Source organism: Mustela nivalis (assembly GCF_964662115.1).
Source record: "Mustela nivalis genome assembly, chromosome: 13".
NCBI classification, from domain to species: domain Eukaryota; kingdom Metazoa; phylum Chordata; class Mammalia; order Carnivora; family Mustelidae; genus Mustela; species Mustela nivalis.
This window is the reverse complement of record NC_139032.1, coordinates 85073787-85083769: the sequence shown is the minus strand read 5'-3', so window position 1 is coordinate 85083769 and position 9983 is coordinate 85073787. Positions and strand designations below refer to the sequence as shown.

Genomic DNA, 9983 nt, shown 5'->3' with positions numbered 1-9983 from the left:
GGTTACATACTCTTTGATTCCAATTATGTGAAATTCTGGAAAGAGAAAACTAGGTAGACAATTAAAAAAAAAAAAAAAAAAGAGTGGATTCCAGGGGTGGGGTGGAGAGATTTTTAGGGCAGTGAAAATACTCTGTACACTATTATAATAATGGCCATAGGTCATTCTATATTGGTCCAAACCCACAGAATGTCCAATGCCAACAGTGAGCCCTAAGGTAATCTACAGACTTTGGATGACTATAATGTGTCAAAGTAGTTTCACCTTTGGTTAAAAAAAAGGTACCATCCTCGTGAATAAATATTAATAAGGGGAGGCTTTCTATGTGTGGGGGGAAGGAGCATAAGGAAAATCTCTGTACCTTACTCCTAATTTTGTTGTGAACACAAAACCACTCTAAAGAATTTGCCTTTTGGGGTGCCTGGTGGCTCAGTGGGTTAAGCCTCTCCCTTCAGCTCAGGTCATGATCTCAGGTCAGGGTCCTGGGATGGAGCCCTGCATTGGGCCTCCTGCTCCTCGGGAAGCCTGCTTCTCCCTCTCCCAATCCCCCTGCTTGTGTTCCCTCTCTCACTGTGTCTCTATCAAATAAATAAATAAAATCTTAAAAAAAATAAAGTAAACTAGACAAAATTGCAATTAAAAAAAGAATTTGCCTTTTAAAAAATATTGGCTTAAAAAAAAAAGAAGGGGTGGCTAGGTGGCTCAGTTGGTTAAGCCTCTGCCTTTGGCTCAGGTCATGAACTCAGGGTCTTGGAATTGAGCCCCACATTGGGCTCCCTGCTCAGTGGGGAGCTTGCTTCTCTCTCTCCTTCCGCCTCTCCCCTGGCTTGTGCCCACTCTGCCTCTCTCTCTCTTTATAAAAAAATAAATAAATGAAATCTTTAAAAAATAAAAAAAAAAGAAAAAAAAACACATGGAAGAATGATAACAAAGGTAAGAATAGATTTGACACTATTTATTTTTTACAAAATATATCTATTAAGGAGGATCTGGCTGGCTCAGTCAGTAGAACATGTGACTCTCAGTCTCAGGGTTGTAGGTTCGAGCCCCACATTGTGTGTAGATCTTACTTAAAAAAAATAATAAAATCTAGGGGCTCCTTGGTGGCTCAGTGGGTTAAGCCTCTGCCTTCATCTCAGGTCATGGTCTCAAGGTCCTGGAAGGCAGCTGTGCTAACCACTACACCACCAATGCTCCGGGTGTCTCAGCGTCCTGGGATCGAGCTCCGCATCAGGCTCTCTGCTCTGCAGGGAGCCTGCTTCCCTCTATCTCTCTGTCTGCCTCTCTGCTTACTTGTGATTTCTTTCTCTCTGTCAAATAAATAAATAAAATCTTAAAAAAATAAAATAAAATCTAGGGGCACCTGGATGACTCAGTAAGTTAAGGGTCCAACTTTTGGGTTCAGCTCAGGTCATCAACGCAACGTAGTAAGGTCGAGCCCCATGTCAGGCTCTACTTGTCCTTCTCCCTCTGCTCCTCCCTCTACTCGCTTGCTCTCTCTCTCTCAAATAAATAAATAAAACATCTAAAAAAACCACCTCTCCCTCTTCTCCTGCTCACTCGTGCTCTCTCTCAAGTAAATTTTTAAAAATTAAATAAATAAATAAAATCTTCTAAAAATAAATACAATTTAAAAAAAAGATTTTATTTATTTATTTGACAGAGATCACAAGTAGGCAGAGAGGCAGGCGGGGTGGGGGGAGCAGGCTCCCCGCTGAGCAGAGAGCCCAATGCGGGGCTCGATCCCAGGACCCTGAGATCATGACCTGAGCCGAAGGCAGATGCTTTAACCCACTGAGCCACCCAGGCACCCCTAAAAATAAATACAATCTTAAAACCTTTCTCTAATTTTTTTGAATAATAAAAATAAAAATGTATCTATTTAGCTAAGCACTGGATGATACAGAAGCAAGCAAAACAAAGTTCCTGCTCTTATGGGGCTTATATTATAGTCGAAGAGGCAGACACAAACGAACCAATAATTTATCATATGTCTGTCCTAAAAATAAATAAATAATGTAGGGAATGTCGGGTAAAGAAAGCTGTGTGTATGTGTACGCGTGTGATTTTATACAGGTTAGGGAAGGTCTCACTGATTCAATGATATTTGAAAAGGGCCTGAAGGTCATGAAGGAGTGAACCAGTGGGGATAAAGTAGTTCTAGGCAGTGGGAATAGCAAGTAAAAACATCTTTTATATGATCTTTTATGTAGAAAATCCATTTAGCAATAATTGTGCCTCAGATAAACCTCATTGGCTTCGATACTGCCACTGCGCAAAGTTTATGCAGAAAATCCAAAAAATAGACAACATTAGAACTAAAAGAGAATTTATCAAGATTGCCAGATACAAGATAAATATTCAAAAACCACTGCGGCTTCTATGTAACGGCAGCAACAAATTAGGACACAGAGTATGAAAAAGAAAAAGATTTCATTTACGACGGCAACAAAATCAACATAACTGTGATTAAATGTAACAGATGATTCACAGGACCTATGTAAAAATGAATTCTGTATCTTTATTGATCTAATAAAATTGAATCAAATAAGATCTAATACCATCTAAAATAATATGGAAATAAATCAGTTATGTTTATCAATTGAAAGGCTCAGTGTTGTAGAGAGAGTGAGCCTCCAGGGCACCTGGGTGGCTCAGTGGGTTAAAGCTTCTGCCTTTGGCTCAGGTCATGATCTCAGGGTCCTGGGATCGAGCCCCGCATTGGGCTCTCTGCTCAGCGGGGAGCCTGCTCCCCCCACCCCGCCTGCCTCTCTGCCTACTTGTGATCTATCTGTCAAATAAATAAATAAATAAATAAATAAGTTACAGCTGTTTAAAAAAAAAAGAGAGAGTGAGCCTCCACATATTAATATAGAAATTAAATGGAGGGCACCTGGGTGGCTCCATCGGTTAAGTGTCTGCCTTTGGCTCAGGTCGTGATCCCAGGGTCCTGGGATTGAGTTCCACGTTGGGCTTCTTATTCAGCAGGAAGCCTGCTTCTCTCTCTCTTTCTCTACCGGCTGCTCCCCCTGCTTGTCCTTTCTTGCTCTGTCAAATAAATAAAAAATCTTAAAAAGAAGACGAAGACGAAGAAGAAGAAGAAGAAGAAAGAGAAGAAATTAAATGGAATTCCAACCAAAGGCACAGTGAAGTTTTCTGAAGAAACTTGGTAAACTAATCTTAAAATTCCTATGATGATAAGGGTCAGGAATATCTGAGACTATTTTGGAGAGGAACAAGAGGATATGGAGATACTTAGCCCTACTGTATAAGGGTGATCAGTAGTAGCTGAAACAAAGAAACCTCAACATCTTTATGACTCAAACACGATAAAAGTTTATTTCTGGCTTCTATAAATCCCAAATGGGTGTTCCTGACCAGTGGGCATCTCTCCTTCAAGCGGCAAGGTGTAGACCCCGTCTTCTTCCATTTTTGGTTCCCACCTTTCAAGGCACCATGCATGTTTGCATCAAGCTGATGGGAAAGGAAAGAGAGTGAAGAATCATGCATGGAAGTTTTTGTAGGCAATGCTTAGACATGGTATACATTGTTGCCATTCACATCACTGGCCAGAACTCACTCATGGGGCCACGCCTACTGCCAGGAAGGCTGGGAGACAGAGCCCAGCTGTGGTCCCAAGAACAAGAGGAAGCAGGTATTGTGAAAAGCTAGCCAGTCTCAGTCATATCTGCCATATGGCAAGATTTCTTATATAGACATGATCACCTAAACTGTGTGGAGTGGCACAGGGATAAACGAATAGATCACCAGAACAAGAAACATAGACCAGACACAGAATTATACAAATATTGTAAGTCCCTATAAGACAAGGATAGCTTCACAAGTCAGTGAGGGCAGTGGGGAACTATGTAGCATATGGCGCTGGGACAACTGGCCATCTCTGTGGGAGCCAATATAAAATAATATATATGGGGCACCTAGGTGGCTCAGTGGGTTAAAGCCTGTGCCTTCAGCTCAGGTCATGATCCTAGGGTCCCGGGGTTGAGCCCCACGTCGGGGGAGCTCTCTGCTCCCTGGGGAGCCTGCTTTGCCCTCTCTCTCTGTCTGCCTCTCTGCCTACCTGTGATCTTTGTCTGTCAAATAAATAAATAATCTTTAAAAAATAACATATATGGAAGCCCATATATAAAAACCTAGGTGACTTGAGGTCCTAAATGTAAAAGAGCAAACACTTTAAAATAATTAGAAGAATTATTATAGAGAATATCTTATGTTTTTTGTTTAGGGAAAGATTTCTTGAACATGGGAAAAACAGAGAGAAAGAAGAGAGGAAACACCAACCATGAAGGAAAAGACTGATACATTTGACTCTCCTTTCTGCTTCATTATTTTGTCTATTACTGTGCCCAAAGCACAGTAAAGAAAGACGTCCTCAATGTAAAAATTCTAAAACCACAAATAAGAGAAAACACTCTCAAAGTAAAAAGCTGTAAAGGATTAATATTCAGATTACGTAATGAACTTCAATAAGTTAAAGGCAAACCACCAGCAGAAGAGTGAACAAAGGATCTGAACAACAAATACACAAGAGAGGAAATGGAATTTCCTATGCAAAATTAAAAAGATGCCCAGCTTCACTCATAATTGTGGAAACACACACACACACACACACACACAGGTCAACAATAAGATACCAGATCACACCAACCAAATGGGCAAAAATTTAAAAGTCTGGCAGTACCAAGTATTATTAGCAAGAATGTGGAGAAATGAAGACTCTTGCACATTGCTGGTGGGAGGGCAAATTAGTGCAAATACTTTGGAGACCAATTTGGAAATACAGCTTGACAATATACACATCCCGGGACCCAGCAATTCCTCCCCTTGGTATTATGCCCCAGAAACATTTTGCTTCTAGACATAAGGAGACAGGCTGCAAGCAGCTCACTGGAGGCTTATCTACAGTTGCAACAAAATTCAGCAACAATCTGTTTGTCTACCAATAGCAGAGGAAATTAAGACAGTGTGGTGTTTTTGTGCAATGGGCTACTCCTCCTCAGGTAAAAGGAATGAACCTGGGCTACATGTAGCAACATGAACATTTAAAAATTAAACATGTACAAAATAATACTAAATTTTTATGGATAGCTACATAGTGAACATATCAAAATGTGGACGGGCAGGACACACACCAGCTTAGAGTTACCTGTGAGTTAGTGCCAGTGAAGAGAGTAATGAAAAGGAATCAGGATGAGAGCAAAATCAGACAGAAGTAATATGGCAAAATGTTCACAGTTGCTTAAATAAGGGTGATGAGCAGAAGGATTTTATTATATTATCCCCTATTCTTCCATACGTGTGAAATATTTTATGTTTAAAATTTTAATAAACTAATTTCTAAACATCTTAGGGAAGAATTCCAGTTGGCATATCCTGGGTCAGTTGCTCATTTACGAAGCTGTCAGTTGGAAGAAAATGGCAGCTCTGGCCATAGCTATACATATGCAGAATTCTGGGGATGCAGTGTCCTTGAGAAGGAAGAGAAGTAGCACAGACAGTACCAAAGGTGTGTACTCTGAGCTGGTCCCCAGGGCATACGCAGCCAGGATATCTGGGAAATTAACCAGGGAGCCCATTAGAATCCCCAAGGAGCTTCCTTCAGGAATCAAACCCAAACCTGCTGAGTCAGAATTTTCCAGCCATTCACATTTCAAAAAAGCCTGCTGGTTGGTTCTGATGGGAAACCCTAGTTAAAGCATAATCATCTAAGGCCTTGGGTTCAAACCACTGTGTTGAATCCCTAGCTCAGGTGAGCAAGACCCAAGCTTATACCCACCTGCCATGTGCCTGGGTAGGGACTCCTTCCCTTTGAGGGACAGCCTGTGGACAAAGGAAAGGACACACATAGGGGGACTAGTTTCTAGGAGCGCCCCATTTCCAGACTTCATCCTCCAATGATACCCTTGGCCTTAACCAGCCACCCTGGTTCTTCTGGAATTTAGCATTAGGAGGCACATCAGGGAGAGAGGAGCTTGAGCTCCCCCTAGAGGCCAAAAGTGTTAATGTTGATGACTCTCCAAAGCTCTTGCGGTGTTAAAAATAACAATTTAAAAAAACAAAAAAACAAAAACAAAAACAAAAACTGCTTCCCTGGCACTTACTGAATAAATGCCAGACACTGTGGAGAAGTGGTGTGCTTAAAGTACCTAAGCTAGGGGGTGGCAAATTCAGGATTCGAACCCAGGTCTGTCAGACTCCCAGAGCTGTAGCATGGGAAATCTTGGGTCATTAAAGATCCTCAGTAGTGTGGCAGCAACCAGCCCTTACACCTGCCTTAGTGACACCCTAGCCTCTACTCTTATCCAAGCACACGGAGCACCACGTGGGGGCGGTGATGCTGTTGGTGCCCTCATGGTTTGGTGGTTTTTTTGTTTGTTTGTTTGTTTGTTTGTTTTTAACATATAATGTATTATTTGTCCCAGGGGTACAGGTCTGTGAATTGTCAGGCTTACACACTTCACAGCACTCACCATAGCACATACCCTCCCCAATGTCCATCACCCAGCCACCCCATCCCTATCCCTCATCCCCCAGCAACCCTCAATTTGTTTCGAGAGATTAAGAGTCTCTTATGGTTTGTCTCCCTCCTGATCGCATCTTGTTTTTTTCCTTCCTTACTCTCCACAACCCCGTGCCCTGCCTCTCAAATTCCTCATATCAGAGAGATCATGTGGTAATTGTCTTTCTCTGATTGACTTATTTCATTCCACATAATACCCTCTAGTTCCATCCACGTCGCTGCAAATGGCAAGATTTCATTTATTTTGATGGCTGCATAGTATTCCATTGTGTGTATACACCACATCTTCTTTATCCATTCATCTTTTGATGGACATCTGGGCTCTTTCCATAGTTTGGCTATTGTGGACATTGCTGCTATAAACATTGGGGTGCACGTACCCCTTCAGATCACTACATTCGGATCTTTAGAGTAAATACCCAGTAGTGCGATTGCTGGGTTGTAGGGTAGCTCTATTTTCAACTTTTTGAGGAACCTCCATGCTGTTTTCCAGAGTGGCTGCACCAGCTTGCATTCCCACCAGTATAGGAGGGTTCCCCTTTCTCCACATCCTCGCCAACATCTGCCCTCATGTTCTTATTGTTGCCTTCCTGCCTGGTGTCCCCCGAGTATCCCTTCCACCAAAACATCTATGAGGCAAGTCGTAATTGTTCTTCAGGGCTCTGCGGAATGTACAACGCCAATGGTTGCTTACCTCTGTCCCCCACTCGCTGTGCACTCCCCAAAGCAGGCTTCGACTCGCTCATCTCTGAACCCCCAGCTGATGAGCAAAGCCAGGGGATGGGTGAATACACGAATGACTGAACGAATAAAAGGTAATGGGGACAACAAGCAAATGGCACTTGGTGGAGGGGGATGCGTGCCTGTAACCAAGGTAATGATGTTGCTGTGTGATAGTGCTAGAGGTTGGTAACCATGGCAACACAGACAGTGAGGCCTGTTTGGGCCGTACTAGCGCTGCCCACTGCCTGTCCATGCCGAGCCTGACCTGATCAGTGGCCAAACAAGATGATGGACGCAAGCAGCAACTGCTGTCCTGACCTCGAGACTCCCCCCACCACCAAAGGGCTGAGTCTCAAAGTGGTCCTATCTTTTTTCTGAGTGGTCCAGGAGACTCCTGGAAAACCGTGTTGGGGACCAGTGGGTACAGTCTGCCTGCATGTGTGTATATGAGCGCAGGCAAGAGGCAGCTGGATGGGCAAATGTGTAAGGTGTAGTTCGCGCTCAAGCTAGTCTTGTTCTTGCGAGTGCAGGGGAAGGGTCGCTCCAAGTGTATTAGGGGAAGAGGGACAGCCCCTGTATGAGTGTGGGGCAGCGCCAGAGACGTGGGCGTGGTGTGTAGGGAGGGAAGGGATCGGTCCGTCTTGAGTGTGGCCGCAGTGCGGTGTTTTGGGGAGGGGCGACGCGGGGGGTGGGGTGGGGTGTGTGTGTGTGTGTGTGTGTGTGTCTGTCTGTCTGTCTGTGTGTGTATCTCTCCGCGCGCGCCGGAGCTCGGTCGTGGGGGGCGGGGTTCCGGGGCTGCGGGGCGGGGACCCTTGGCCGCACAGCCCGCGCGGCTGGGGGTGGGGGTGCTCCGCCCCATCCATCACCCCGAGAGCAGCGAGCAAGGCGGATATCACGGTGTCACGGGCGACTCGGCTCGCAGATCTTATCCTCTTCATTTCCGCCTGAGCCCAGCCCGCCCGCGCCGGCTCCCCGAAGGCTCCATCCATCATGGAGGAACGCGGGGGGTTGCACGCGCTTGGGGGGGGGGGGACTCAGACGGCGCGGTGAGGGAGGGGCAGCGGGAACCAGAAGCACCGCCCGACACCTGAGGAAGGACAAGTGGGGACTGGGGGGGGGGGTACTTCGGAGTTCGCTCTTTCACGAGGGGGAGGGGACGCTCTCTGCCCCGGGGCGGACGAAGGGCAGGAGCCAGCCGGGGCCCTAACCTGGGATCCTCGGCAGGTTGTTGGGGTCCGGATCCCTGGGTGCCTGGCCTCTCTCTCCCACGCTGGGTGGGGGTGGGCAACGTGGGGAGCTTGTCTGTACCCCAGGCCCGAGGAGGGTCTGCTGGGCGCGGGGCCCGCACCTGGACCCCGCGGGGCGACCCGCGGCCCGGGCCGCGCGGGCGGGGGCGGGCTCCCCGAAGGGAGGCCTTATTTCATTTCCCCGCGCCGCTGAGGTTTCTGCGCAGTGTCTCTCTCACCTCTTTAAATTTTACGGCGCTTGGCTTGCGGCCGCCGGGCTCCGCCCCGGGGAGGAAGCGGGTGCTGGGGTCTGGGAGCCTGCCCCGGCCGAGGGGTGGCCCCAGCAGGCAGGGCGCGGGTCAGGCCCGGGGCGCCCAGACTCTGCAAGGGCGCCCGGCCTGCGAGCCCCCCCCGACCCGTGGTTCCGCCGGACCTTGCGGGAAGGGGTTCTGGGCTGTCCCGGCCCAAAGGGCGGGGTTTGCTTCGGCGCGCCAGGCCCCGCCCCTTTCCCAGACTCCAGGGCGCGCCGCGCCTCCCTCCTCCTGCTCCGGGAGTGTTGCGGGGCGGTGTGGTGGGGGGCACTGCTGGAAGAGGGAATAAGAGCAGCAGAGACAGATACCAGTCTTGGGGACCCAGTCGCGTTGCCAAACCCACCCCCCTCGCCTCGGTCAGCTTCCCCTGGAGGCGGGGTGGTGCCCTCAAGTCCAGAGGCAGGGTCAAGTACAGAAACCTCTGGTCGCTGATGGCCAGGCCTGGCACCTGCTTGGAGATCAAACTGGGGGCTGGAGATGAAGGGAGAAGAGGGAAGAGGCCACTGGCCCCCAAAGGATTCCCTCAGGAGCCTGAGAGGACTCCCTACCGAGGTCATTCGGAGGGAGGGGGAGGGAGTGTGGCCTTGCCCTGAGAGGGGAGCATGAACAGCAGATGACTGTGAACCTGTGAGGGGGTGTGAGGGAGAGAGAAGTGTGAGCAGGATGTGTGAGGACGTGGAGTATCTGTGGATCCCATTAAGTGGGGGAGACACTGCCCACAGAAACAGTCAATTCGGGTAGAGCCAGGATTTGCCCATAGTTCTGTCTGACTCCAGAGCCGCCTTTCTCAGACCTGCAGTCATCACCTTGACTTCTTGACAACTCACTCCTTATTAACAGATCCCCAGTCTGCACCACCAAGCCGCCACCCACACAACTGTGACAAGTACATAACCAGAAGGAAACAAGGCACAAAACAGAAATTTGGCCCCACCGGCCTGGGAGATGCGCGCTTTGGCGCAGCAGTGGGAGACACCAGCTCCCCAGAAAGCCCCTTGCCAGGACTGGGGGACACCAGGACTGCTGTAGTTCAGAGCAAGGGTGTGTGGGGAAGACAGTGGGGGCAGAACAGCAGCTGGAGCTCCCCACCTTGTGGCTAAAGTCTGCTGGAAGCCTCCAGCCTGAAGAAGGCCGGCCCCGAAACATTTTTTTTTTTTTCTCCATTGACCTGGAGAGGAAATG

The 9983-nt window shown here is 47.8% G+C and overlaps 1 long non-coding RNA gene across 1 annotated transcript; it reads right to left on the bottom strand.

Annotated features, from left to right (window-relative positions):
* Positions 1–3312: 3312 nt before the first annotated feature.
* Positions 3313–8940, bottom strand: LOC309846174. The gene is made up of 3 exons (XR_014301762.1): positions 8730–8940; positions 5798–5841; positions 3313–3474 (listed from the first exon to the last, which is right to left on the bottom strand). It is a non-coding gene; the product is annotated as an uncharacterized lncRNA (long non-coding RNA).
* Positions 8941–9983: the final 1043 nt, after the last annotated feature.